This window comes from Pelophylax lessonae, assembly GCF_965119305.1.
Source record: "Pelophylax lessonae genome assembly, chromosome: 2".
In the NCBI taxonomy this organism is placed as follows: Eukaryota; Metazoa; Chordata; class Amphibia; order Anura; family Ranidae; genus Pelophylax; species Pelophylax lessonae.
Genome location: NC_138769.1, coordinates 517,769,694 through 517,784,248, shown reverse-complemented (window position 1 = coordinate 517,784,248; position 14,555 = coordinate 517,769,694).

The following is a 14,555-nucleotide window of genomic DNA, read 5'->3' as shown; positions in this document are numbered from 1 at the left end:
GCTGTGTGGACATTCTGATACTCAAAATGGGTGCCAATTCCTGTTCTACTGAGAACATATGTTTGCTAAGGGGGAGGGGGGGTTTGGTTTGAAATGTATTTACCAAGTAATTCCCCATCCTTTCCTTTCATCATCAAACCTAGCTGAGTGAACCATAAAAAGGAAGACAATTAACATCCTTTAAGATGCTGACCATCTGGTTTTTTTGACTATATAGTAAAGGTGACCATAAATGGTAATTGAACCTTTTTGGGTTTAGGTGTAGGAAGTCCTTGACCATACATGGTATGCAAAGGGAGGGGGTCTTCCCCTGAGAGGGGGTAGATATAAGCCCAAGCTGGATTATGATTCTGGCTCTATTGCATTTGAAGGCTGACTAGGACACAAGATGGTAACGTAGAAATTCTGTGTGTGTGGGGTAATCTATACCTTGTAATGTATTCTTTGTCTCGTGTATGGTTCTGTGTGACTTTGTCCATTTGCAACACTATTTGTAAAGATCACTGTTTCTTAAGATCTTATCATCTATGTCATAAATGATTCATCTAAAGTTTATTTTCTGTAAAATAAATAAGATCTTTATTTTTAGCAGTTATCATTCATTACTTATTTTTATGGTAGTAGCCTAAACAACATTGGCTAGATTTTTGTATAGAAAAAGGTTATTGACTAATAAGTGGAAAAGAGAGGGGGCTAGGAAAATTTCCTTAACAAATGGTGCCCCTTAAAGTGAGGAGTTTGTTGAGACAGAGCTGATCTATTAAGTGCTAATTGTCTTTGTTTTACTCATCTCTGTCTCAAGATTAGCAAGCTCTTAAAAGAACTTTCATTCTTTTTGCCTTTCTTTTTCTCCTATTGTCTGTACTAATACCTTGATGAGACTGATATGAACAGTATAATTAAAATAAAATTGTACTGAGAGTGAATGAGAAAACATCCTAACTGCTAAGTTGCGCCTCATTGCAGGAGGGTGCAAGGGTGAATGATAAGGGTTCAGATTGGGACGCTTGGAGGCAGTGGCTATACAATCGGTGTTTTTTTCTGCCGAAAAGTAGTTTCAGTTGAGCCCTGAAAGAGATTTTGGTCAAGACAGTTCCCAATCTTCGTGATTGAAACGCAACTGTGGGCCGAAGTCACACTGAATGATCTTGATGTGTATGAAACTATCTTTCTTTGTAATCTACTAATTGGGGATTGTAAGCTTTGTAATTAGACCTGTGAACACTGTTTATATTATAACTGCCTTCTGTACTCCAAGCACTCAAAGGGCTCTGATCATCCAAGTTTGTGCTAATCTTTCTTGAGATAACAGAAGTAATAGTCATTGTTTTTTTTTAGAATACTTTGGAAAAGTCAACGGGGGAGATTTGAACTCGCAGGAAGTTCAGGAATCTCCAGGCTAACTTTGAAGGACTATAGTCAGCATAGGAAAAATTCTATATTGACAAGTAGTGAAAAAGGCAGCAACGGTGACAGGGGCGGTACCTGTCAACCCAATCATTGGCCAGAGATTAGCTACCTCTGGGGGGCAACCGCTTAAGGTTGGGAAATCAATTTCAGGGTCCATAATCCGTAAGGATGGGTAATAAAATCGCTTCAAAGAGGGTGTCTAATCGTGGGGAACCCTACCACTTGACCCCGAAGGAAGAGATGATTTATAAATATGGGCCTTGGGTTGTGAAATATATTCAAGATTGGGATTGCTGGACTGGGAAGAAGTATTCTAAAAGAGGGACTTTTAAGCCTAAAGCCTGGGAGGCCTTGTGGTATAGTCACTACAGGAAGATGATACGCCCAAATGAACGAGATGCTTGGAGTGCATGGATGGTAGAATCTAGGAATAGGGCTAATGATGTGAATATTTTTACTGTGAGAATTAAGGCGAAAACACACCAAATGCCGCTAAGGATTAGAGAAAAGCAGGAGGCGCTACTAGAGCCAAATCCCCAGAGTAGTGAGAGTGATGAACAGGGAGAAGATGCAGAATTGTCAGGATTGGGGCCTTATGCAATCGCCCAGGCCCTATTAGCAAAGTACTCAAAAACTGATTCAGACTGGAGAGATAAGCCCCTCTCCTCTTTTTTGTCACTTGCAACTGCTATTGAAAGAAATATAGCTGATTGGGAGTCACTGAAACCTCAAAGGATCTGCATTGTCACTGATCAACCGAACAGTGCAGATCTCGGGCTAAAACCAAAAAGGAAGCCTGTCTGCTTCAACTGCAACAGACCAGGACACTTCAAGAGGGAGTGTAGAGCTCCAAGACAAATTAGGCCACCACGACCTAAAAGGGAATCTGTAAAAGGAATCTCTAAGTGATGTGGAGAGCTCCCGGTGTTACCTGTAATCTCAACAAATGAGAAAGGAAGTGCTTATCTACAAATTACATTAAATAATCAGACCCTAAATTGGTTAGTAGACACCAGGCCAGCTCGTTCAGTTTTGAAATCCAGTGAGGTAAATCTTCACATTCAAAATACAATTAGGGGAGTTGGTCTAGGGGGCACATAAAATCTCCCTACTGGAAACCACTCCCACAAAAGTTTGAATTGGACCCTTTCAAACTGAAGCCTTCCTGCTCTTGAGCGATTCAGTTCCTTGCAATTTGCTAGGAAAAGATTTGCTCTCCCAAATGAAAGCACAAATACAATTTACTGAGGATGGAGTGGAAGTAAATATCCCTTCAGATCCTGACCAGCACCAAATGGTAGAAACAGCATAATCGCCTTATGTAAATTGGAACCAGACACAAGTTTTGCAGAGAGCTTGCCCAGTGATTTATCCAAAAGCATGAATCTAAAGAGGAGAACACTGGAATTATGATCCACTGCCCCCTTGTTAAGATAAAACTAAAAACCAGATGCTATCCTCCCTAGGTTACCTCAGTATCCATTGAAATTGGCTCAATTGGAGGGAATTGGAGCATATTGGTGAAAGTGAGTTCACCAGCTAATACCCCATTGTACCCTGTGAAGAAAAAAAAAAAAAAGACATTTAAGGTTAAAGCATGGGAGGAGCTGTGGTATGCTCATCATAAAAAGATGACATGCCCAAATTAAAGAGATGCTTGGAGTATATGGATGCTAGAATCATTGAACAGGGCAGAGGAAGTGAATGCTTTTGCTTTGGGATTTAAGGAGAAATCTTTCCAAGCAACACTTCAAAGTAGGGACAAGCAGAAACTGTCCAACAAGTCACAACCCCAAAGTTGTGGCAGTTATGAACAGGGGGAATAGTAAGCGAGCGGGAAAGACTCCGCTGATCTTTGCAGCCAGGTGGATAAGTAGACAGTATGAACATTTGAAATTGCAAAACACGTCCCTAAAAGAAGCTCTAGATATAGCCAAAAGTAACATCAGTACTTTAGAAGTTTCTAAGTCAAATTCTGATGCTAACTACCGCCACCTAGTAATAGAAAACCAGAGATTACAGGAAGAAGTTCATCAGCTGGTAAAAAGACTGAAGGATGCAGAAAGTGAAGTAAAATCCTTATCTGTCAGCTGCCAGAAGCAGCTTGCTCAGTCTTCAAAAAGAGTGGATAACAAAGCAACTGATTTGGTTATGTCCGAATTCAGTGGGACATCCACACCTAATGTACGTACCAACAGGGATAAATCCATGGAAGGTAGGAGTTCTCACAAAAACTGCCCCTATATCTTGTAAAGTATTTGAAAAAGCGTCTAATCCAGTTGGAACCTTTCCAGTCGTAGCCATCGAACATTCTCCGTCATCTAAAACAAAGCCTCATGTTAAGAGACGCTGTACAACTTTAGATAAGATAAAATGTAATGCATGTGGACTATTTGGCCACATAGCTCGATTCTGTCTATCACGTCCCATTGAAAACGTAGTGAAACAAAATCCATACAGGACAACGAGACGTGATTTTGAAGTGTACTCCGCACGCTTTGCAACATGGCCTAGGTGTAATAAGTATGAACAGCCTAGATCATGGGTCGCATTCCAAAATCCTAAATTAGAGAACGCGTCCATACAGGATGAGAATGAGGAAATTATTCGGGATGGGTCTTTGAAAGAATTTCAAACTTACAAAACAGATTTTAAGGAATTGAAAGGAAGACGTACAGGTTATTATAGAAAACATGCCGGTATTTGTGGTGTCTAGAGTTTTAACCTAGCTTATTGTGAGAGTAAGTTTGGTCTGTGAAATACATGAACTATATATGTTGTGTTGTCTGATGTTTATCACAGCTGCTGACAGCCCACTGACCCCCCTCCTTTCTAGTCAGATCTGTCGGTGTATTGTCATGTAAATTGCCTGGTAATTCATTACAGTGAAAGGTGAGATCTCTAATAGTGAACTGAGATGTGTATTCAATAACATGTGTTTTGTTTTCCAGAGAGACAGTTCTAAAGAGTGTCATTGTGATGAGGTATTATGATTTGTGAATATATGGTACCACCTAAATATTTTTTTTATGAGCTGCTCATTTTTGACCATGGTGAAATTTTTTTTTGGGAATTAATGGTATACCTTAAACAAAATCCACGTGGTAATTAGTTTGAGCTCAACAGTTTTTGGTTTTTGAAAAAGTGCACTGTTCCAACTTAGGAAAAATGTTTAAGTCTTTCTTTATGGAATGTAATGTATTGTATAATTGTGTTTTTCATATGCTAATTTTTGTCACATGTACCTAATCATCGGTTTATTTTTAGGAGGAAGAAAAATGTAATATTTATTTGTAGTTCTAAATTTATTGGTGTTTTATCCTTCAGATTCGATAATTGGGTTTCATGGCTTTCAGAACCAAAGGAGATCACAGCCTTCAGAGACAACTTTATATAAAATTAATCTTTCTTTTTTAGGTTTATTTGGATGGGGCTTCTGATGTCAGTCCATTTGGCTGTGCTTGGTTCTAGACCTTGTGTAGTGTATGTTTGGATCCGACATATGTAGAGCCCTGGTATTAATGAGTTTCTTTCCTAAACTGGTAAGCAAAACCAACTAGTTAAAGTCTGCTATGCCATATTTCCACTGACGATATGATTGGTCATCTTCAGTCTTACTTAGGTTCTATAGATGAAAATTTGATTAGGACTGCAGTGGATAATTGTCACTCTAAATACCTATATTAGGTTGAAGAAGTGTTATGAATCTCTGGCAGTGTTACTGCATTTATTGGTAAGGGTATTTTGGAAATATTGGCCAGAGTTTGATATGTTTCCTCTATGCCCAAAGATCAGTAACAGATGGTACTTGTAGCTCCATGGATCTAACTTGTAAGGGTCTGCTGTTATACTTGTGTTTACGACTGGTTCACACCCTGCTGTTAATTGAATTAGTTACACACCAAGCCAGTCCTTTCTTTTCAAACTTAGCTCATTGCCTCGGGGGTAATGTAATTTTGTCTTCCTAGCAGTCCCTCTGTGTGCCCCCAAGTGTATTTCAAGGTTACTTCCTGCCGAGTGACACCAGGCAACTATCTGCTCTTAAAGTTCCTGTTTGTTTTTACGTGGCTATTCATTATTGGCCATCTGTGCCCAGTAGCAGAAGTTCCTTGAGCTGGAAATACACTATGCATTTTTTGTTTTTCAATCTCCTTTGGATTGTCCTTCAGATATGTAATACGAGGGCCTGCCTGCTTGCATACAATTTGAGAGTGTTTAGGTCTGACCTCATATTGTATGGTTTTGGTGACTCTGAAGAAGCATTGTATGGGAAAATTGTATGTGAATTGTATGGTGTGTTGCCAGCTTCGGACTTTGTGCCTTGACCATTCAAAGGGCCCTCACTTTTGTTATATGGGTGGACATGCTGTATTCTCCTCAGTTGGTGCCCATAGGTGTCCTTCCTGTCCTAGACTCCTTTTGTACCTTAACTAGTATTCTGTGTCCTGCATGCCAGTTAGACCAGCGCCCCAGTGCTGTACTATGCTCCTGCCACCCATGTGATTCCTATCGGAATAGTGTTTATGTTGTATGGGTTAAGGATAACATTGTCTGATTACCGGATTGACAAACGGGTCACAAGGTGTGCAGCCTTTGTAAAGAACCAGGTGTACATGTTGGAAGGTTAATTTCAATCCGGGTATTCAGACTATTCCCATAGTTCGGTTAAAGAGAGGTTTTTTTGGAGACTGCAGGAGCTGGGGACATGGCACTGGGTGCTTTAAACACTATTGACCGGAAGGTACTCAGGAACACATTGGGGAGTCTGGAGCTACATGTTGGTGAAGGGGTTAGGAAATCTCACTTACTCTGTCCAGCACCCAGGTACAATGAGAGGTGTTCCAGGACCCAGGAAAAGTGTTTGCCTCTTCCTCAGTGGGACAATTTCCACATCGCAAAGACAGGCAGGTGGGGGTAGTATCCAGGTTTACTATGAGTCATATGGATTGATGGATGACTCCGTTCCATGGCTGTCAAAACCAGATTTGCACTGTTCTCATCCCTGATTGCAGGGACTGAACATCGTGCGTATACCTTGGTCAATTTGGGTACTTTCCTATCCGACTCTACAGTGTTACACCCCAGAGTCCATTATGTTCTGATGGTTTATGAGTCTGGACCACCTCAGATGATTGATGTTGACGGGTGCTAGAGAAAGGAAAGTGTTGTGTTATGTCAAAGGAAACCGGACAGAATCATGAGTCAGCAATGCTGGAAAAGGAAGGGGTCATGTATCATAGATGCCGAGGTATTGTCCCAACCTGTCCTAAACAAAGTTAAAATTATTTGAGACCAGGGCACTGGTGCTGCAATCAAATGTCTAGTGATGCACTGTGTTCAGCATCAGGTTAAATTATACTCAGCAGGGTACACTACCTCGGGGATCTATTGCACATCTTCTCTTGTCCTTGGCATGAATATAGCAGGAACACCAGGACGTACCCCTATTACCCCAGAGAAAATACTTCATTTTAAACATGACATCCCTTTACATCTGCAGAAACTTCCTTTGGGATTTGGGGCAGAGTTAAAAGTTTGGTAAGTTAAAAGTTTGGTAGTTAGACTTTGGGCAACAGGATTTGAATAGCGCCCGCAGTTTCTGCCATGCGTTAATAGAAGGGCCCTACTTAAGGGATTAATAATCCAAGGGGAGGCGGTTGTACAAAAAGATAATAGCTGCAGGGGGAAATGATCTGATGGAGTTGGCTACAGTAAAGTTCTTGGTGGAAGCAGAGTAGGCTTCCCTAAATAAATGAGTTTTCAGGGATCACCTAGTGGTGGATGAGGGTAGGAGCTGGCTGGACGTACTGGAGTATGGGCTTCTATAGATTCTAAAGCAGTACTGATAGTGAGCCTGGGAGGAGGTAACAAGTGAGCTGGAGATCAGGATGCCTTAAGAGGAGCAGAGTGGATGATTTGGGTGATATCTTGAGATCAAAATAGATTAATCCAAATATTTCAGGTTACGTTTTTTTAATGGGCATACTGTATACAGTCCTAGGGCCACAGCTTTAGTGAACTCCACCCTGTAGCTGTCCTGATTTGGGTAACTATTAGGAGACCGATGTGGGGTATTGTGCGAATTTAATAGAGGACCCTAAAACAATATAAAGTTACAGGAAAAACAAACTACATTTTTGAATTTTTGTTTTTCAGGAGAAGCCTCTAAATTGGAGTAATTAAGTGCAGTCAGGTTTACCTAAATTATAAAAGTTTTTTTTTTTTTTATCAACTTTTTGTTAATCTCTTCCTTACTGTGTACCTGACCTGCAAATTCGTACTGCTGATCACTAGTGCGGGAGAGGAGTTGCCCTTTTTGTAAAGTAGTTGCTGCAACGCTTTTTGTTTTTTCTCCTTTTTCAGTGCAGTCAACAATAGATTTCAGGGCAACTATGTATTAGTGAATTTTTTTTTTTCTTTTAATACAGATTAAATGCTCTGTAACTATCCAAAGTTGAAGGTGGTAAATAAAAATCTTAGTTGGAGCAGCATAAAATCTGTAGTTTTTATATATTTTTTTTTAATTTTTATATTTTTAATTTTTTTCTTTTTCATTTTTATTTGTATTATCCTTTCTGCTCATTTTTATTACTTATCTATCTTTCTTCCCTTCATCCCTTTTACTAATTTTTCATTACTTACCTATCTTTCTTCCCTTTCCTAGTTTAATATTCTAAGTTGTTCTTTTAAATTCTATCTTCTATTCTCTTAGATAATGTAACTAAGGCACCAGCCATATAATTATTTGTTGTGAATTATAACATTCTTCCCGACTCAGCTTCAAGAGTCAGATGGGAACCCGCAGAACCATATTTAACAACCAATGAAAAAAAGAGTATCCCTATAAATCCAGGTCTTATATTTTAAATCCCTCGACCTGCCTACTGCTTTAACCTTAGCTTTACCTGTTAACATTAATAATCCTTAATGGCCACACAACTGCAACAATCTTGATCCCCCCATAACTGTGTTCTGACATAAACTCTTTTCTTTTTGTATTCATGCACAACTGTCCGGAGGCCTTTCCTACCACTACCTGAAGAAGCAACAACTACCACCATGCCATAGCTTGAGACAAGGGTGCAAGACTGAACTTTCCTTAACCATGTTGAAAAGTGCCATGTCGCGGTCCGATCCAATCTTTGCAAACATCACACAGCATTCCCTTGTTATGGGGTTAAAAGATGCCAGGATCCCGCCATCGATGTTGGAGTTCCACTCTTCCAAGGCAGAGGAGTGAGTAAACATCGATGCACTCATGGTCCGGATGTGAGTTCTCAGAGACACCAGGATTTCTATGACTTTTCAGTCTTAAGTCTATGTTGATGTGTTCATAAGAACAGATAAAGAGTGACCGGGGGCGGAGCGACCGCGGACGTGTATGGCCGCATGAGTTAGGAGCTCCGGCACAGGACCAGGGAATCTACCTCTACGTTGCCGAATCCCTCTCTCCACTCGCACCCCCTGAACGGTAGTGCACCCGAGCAAGTAGCGGAGATGTCTAGAAGACAGCGGGACCCGCCACAGCCGCGACAACTGACCCTGTACTTCCCACCAGCAGCGGGCCGCTCGAGCCAAAATGGCGCCCGGACCTCACTAAACAAGGATGCAGCCAGCGCCCTGGCAGCAGCAACTCTCCTGCGAGATGCACAGCTCTCGGCGGATAATGATCCGGACCCAGCCTCAGGTCAGTCGACTCCCTCCACTCACGGCCCTGCTAAAAGCAAGCAGAGGCGCTCTTCCTTATCGGACCTAGCTAGCCCTATGTATGGGGGGAACATGGCGGGGGAAACACCAGACATGGAAACCTCCATCCCGGACCCTATTGCAGCTTTTCCAACTACAGGGCAGCCCATATCTGATACAGCCCTTAAAGATATTGTGATGCTGCTGCGTTCTTCTTTGCAAGCTGATTTATATTCTGGCCTGAAGGACTGTAAGAGAAGTGTACAAGTTGTGGAATCCAGGGTTGATCATATGGAGAACCAAATGACAGACTTTGCAACCTCATTTAATACCATGGTGGACGCCCACGCGTCCCAGGCAGATGACATATCATGGATTAAATGCACTACTACCAGGCTAAAGAAGGTATACTCCTAGCCTTTAAGCAAAAGGATCAACTGCCTGAGCATGCAAAAAATCTACAAGTTTTTCCCGACTTCTCCCGATACACGATGCAACGCCGCAACAATCTGCTAACTATCACCAAGGCCCTGCGCAACCATGATATTCCTTATAAATGGAAATATCCGGCGAGTCTGATAATTACCAAAGAAGGTTCCACCAAAACAATACACTCATTGGAAGCTGGATTAGAACTTCTCCACACCTGGAATATCATTCCCCCCCAACCCCCAACCCATACGCCACCTCAGAAGACGAACTCGTCCCTTGGATGGTCCAAGTCTGCTCACAAACACCGCTCTAAATATTAAAGGCACTCCTCAGACTCTATCCTGCTTTACGGACTTCCCTGGCCCAGTGCCCTGGTACAAACCACCGTACCTTCACCCTGCTAAATGTTGCAGGCTTGCCTGCCCGAATCCCTTCCGAGGAATTCCCTTTTTTACGCCTGGCAACGGGCTTCTCTGTTACTCCCGTTGGAGTTAGTTGATACCGTCCAACAGCATTCAACTTACTGCTTTGATGAACACGTCAGCAACACCCGAAGCCCTAGCTCTCATGATCCAATGTCTACTGTTAACTCTGGACTTTTTCACATATTCCTTATTATTTGCCGACCCGAAAGATCGCCAAGATTCACGATGGTGCGCCATGGACCAAACGATCCAATCTCCGAGCTCAAGAAGTACAGATCATCTTGCCCATCTCTTCAGGTGTCTTCCCCATGGGTCTGAAAATACTGTCTATTAACTCCAATGGCCTTAACCATCCAGCCAAACTGAGGACCCTATGGAAAGACGCCATCTTGCAAAAGGTGGACATTCTAGTAGCACAGGAAACGCACTTCCAGGTGGACGTAGCTCCCTACTGTCAACATAAGAACTTTCCCCACACCTTCTTCGCCTCGGCTCCTGTGAAGAAGAACGGCATTCTGATCGCCATCAGAGACTCAGTGGTGTTCACCCTCAAATCGTCTCACCTCGATCCGGAGGGTAGATATGTCATATTGATATGTGTAATTGACAATGTTCCTTTAACGTTGGTAGCAGTATATGCTCCTAATGTTAAACAAATGTGCTTCCTGCGAAAGGTCCTCAAAAAGGCTCGGGTGCTGAGGGAGGGTCGCCTCATTATGTGCGGCGACTTTAACTTAACCCCCGACCCTCGGATTGACACTTCCTCTAGGTGCGGTAGGCGCTCTCCTGCACTGGGGAACCTGCTGCATCGGGAGGACCTCTACGACGCTTGGCGTTGTTTTCATGCGGAAGAGAGGGATTTTACTTTCTTCTCGACCCGACATAAGTCATATTCACGAATCGACCTTTTTATTATTGATTCTTGGTTACTGCATCGTACGTCTGAGGTTAAGATACATGACATCACGTGGTCGGATCACGCAGCTGTTTCCATCATACTCCACCTGGAGAAGCCTGGTCCTGGCTTCTCCACCTGGAGATGTGACAATAGGCTGATCCAACTCCAAAAACATTTTACTACTCTTCAGAACAGATAAAGAGTTTCGTCGCGTTCAAGAAAAGAAGTGGAGGCCGCCGTGGTGGTGGTGGGGGGGGGGGGGTGGACCTTCTGGGCTGTTGTGGGTGGGTACAAAATTTTAAGTTCAAAGTTATGAACTTCAGGGGGATATGTAATGGAAATATTGAATTCTAGTGTTTTTTTTTTACCTGAAATGGACATTATTCTGTTTATTAATATGAATAACAGTGAAATGCTGTGTGGACATTCTGATACTCAAAATGGGTGCCAATTCCTGTTCTACTGAGAACATATGTTTGCTAAGGGGGAGGGGGGGTTTGGTTTGAAATGTATTTACCAAGTAATTCCCCATCCTTTCCTTTCATCATCAAACCTAGCTGAGTGAACCATAAAAAGGAAGACAATTAACATCCTTTAAGATGCTGACCATCTGGTTTTTTTGACTATATAGTAAAGGTGACCATAAATGGTAATTGAACCTTTTTGGGTTTAGGTGTAGGAAGTCCTTGATCATACATGGTATGCAAAGGGAGGGGGTCTTCCCCTGAGAGGGGGTAGATATAAGCCCAAGCTGGATTATGATTCTGCCTCTATTGCATTTGAAGGCTGACTAGGACACAAGATGGTAACGTAGAAATTCTGTGTGTGTGGGGTAATCTATACCTTGTAATGTATTCTTTGTCTCGTGTATGGTTCTGTGTGACTTTGTCCATTTGCAACACTATTTGTAAAGATCACTGTTTCTTAAGATCTTATCATCTATGTCATAATTGATTCATCTAAAGTTTATTTTCTGTAAAATAAATAAGATCTTTATTTTTAGCAGTTATCATTCATTACTTATTTTTATGGTAGTAGCCTAAACAACATTGGCTAGATTTTTGTATAGAAAAAGGTTATTGACTAATAAGTGGAAAAGAGAGGGGACTAGGAAAATTTCCTTAACAACCCCTACACAGAAGTTCAGATGTTATGCCTGCCTCCAAAGACGCCCAAAAAATGCCCAAAAAATGCCTGCAACAAAAATGCCCAGGTGTGTTGTTGCAGGCGTTTTTTTGGGCATTTTTTTAAGCGTCTTTAGAGGCAGGCATAACATCTGAACTTCTGTTTAGGGGTATATATACACACACACTTATATGTAGTTATACACATACACACATATAGGTGTGATAGGAGCGTAGCCCTATGCCTGCTAATTATTTCATTAGTGCAGGCATAGGGTTCTGCTACTTTCACACCTATATATGTGTATGTGTATATATACATACATGTGTGTGTGTATATATTCCCCTACACAAAAGTTCAGATGCTATGCCTGCCTCCAAAGACGCCCAAAAATGCACAAAAAAATGGCTGCAACAAAAACGCCCAGGTGTGTTGTTGCAGGCGTTTTTTTGGGCATTTTTTGGGCGTCTTTAGAGGCAGGCATAACATCTGAACTTCTGTATAGGGGTATATATACACACACACTTATATGTATTTATACACATACACACATATAGGTGTGATAGGATAGGAACGTAGCCCTATGCCTGCTAATTATTTCATTAGCGCAGGCATAGGGTTCTGCTACTTTCACACCTCTATATGTTTATGTGTATATATACATACATGTGTGTGTGTATATATACCCCTACACAGAAGTTCAGATGTTACGCCTGCCTCCAAAGACGCCCAAAAAATTCCCAAAAAAATGCCTGCAACAAAAACGCCCAGGTGTGTTGTTGCAGGCGTTTTTTTTGGGGCATTTTTTGGGCGTCTTTAGAGGCAGGCATAACTTCTGAAATTCTGTATAGGGGTATATATACACACACACTTATATGTATTTATACACATACACACATATAGGTATGATAGGAGCGTAGCCCTATGCCTGCTAATTATTTCATTAGCGCAGGCATAGGGTTCTGCTACTTTCACACCTATATATGTGTATGTGTATATATACATACATGTGTGTGTGTATATATACCCCTACACAGAAGTTCAGATGTTATGCCTGCCACCAAAGACGCCCAAAAATGCACAAAAAAATGCCTGCAACAAAAACGCCCAGGTGTGTTGTTGCAGGCGTTTTTTGGGGCATTTTTTGGGCATCTTTAGAGGCAGGCATAACATCTGAACTTCTGTATAGGGGTATATATACAAACACACTTATATGTATTTATACACATACACACATATAGGTGTGATAGGATAGGAACGTAGCCCTATGCCTGCTAATTATTTCATTAGCGCAGGCATAGGGTTCTTCTACTTTCACACCTCTATATGTTTATGTGTATATATACATACATGTGTGTGTGTATATATATACCCCTACACAGAAGTTCAGATGTTATGCCTGCCTCCAAAGACGCCCAAAAAATGCCCAAAAAAACTCCTGCAACAACACACCTGGGCGTTTTTGTTGCAGGCGTTTTTTGGGCATTTTTTGGGCGTCTTTGGAGGCAGGCATGACATCTGAACTTCTGTGTAGGGGTATATATACACAAACACACACTTATATGTATTTATACACATACACACATATAGGTGTGATAGGAGCATAGCCCTATGCCTGCTAATTATTTCATTAGCACAGGCATAGGGCTCTGCTATTTTCACACCTATATATGTGTATGTGTATATATACATACATGTGTGTGTGTATATATACACCTACACAGAAGTTCAGATATTATGCCTGCCTCCAAAGACGCCCAAAAATGCCCAAAAAAATGCCTGCAACAAAAACGCCCAGGTGTGTTGTTGCAGGCGTTTTTTTGGGCATTTTTTTAAGCATCTTTAGAGGCAGGCATAACATCTGAACTTCTGTTTAGGGGTATATATACACACACACTTATATGTATTTATACACATACACACATATAGGTGTGATAAGAGCGTAGCCCTATGCCTGCTAATTATTTCATTAGCGCAGGCATAGGGTTTTGCTACTTTCACACCTATATATGTGTATGTGTATATATACATACATGTGTGTGTGTATATATACCCCTACACAGAAGTTCAGATGTTATGCCTGCCTCCAAAGACGCCCAAAAAATGTCCAAAAAAACACCTGCCCCAAAAACGCCCAGGTGTGTTGTTGCAGGCGTTTTTTCGGGGCATTTTTTGGGCGTCTTTGGAGGCAGGCATAACATCTGAACTTCTGTATAGGGGTATATATACACACACACTTATATGTATTTATTCACATACACACATATAGGTGTGATAGGAGCGTAGCCCTATGCCTGCTAATTATTTCATTAGCGCAGGCATAGGGTTCTGCTACTTTCACACCTATATATGTGTATGTGTATATATACATACATGTGTGTGTGTGTATATACCCCTACACAGAAGTTCAGATGTCATGCCTGCCTCCAAACACGTCCACAAAAAAGCCCTATAAACGTCTGCAACAAAAACGGCCGGGTGTGAAAATAGCGGAGCCACTATCCTGCTCTACTGCAATTCTAATAAAAATGATCTTTTTTTTCTGGTTCTGGACATGCTACAGAGCTGAAACTTCACAG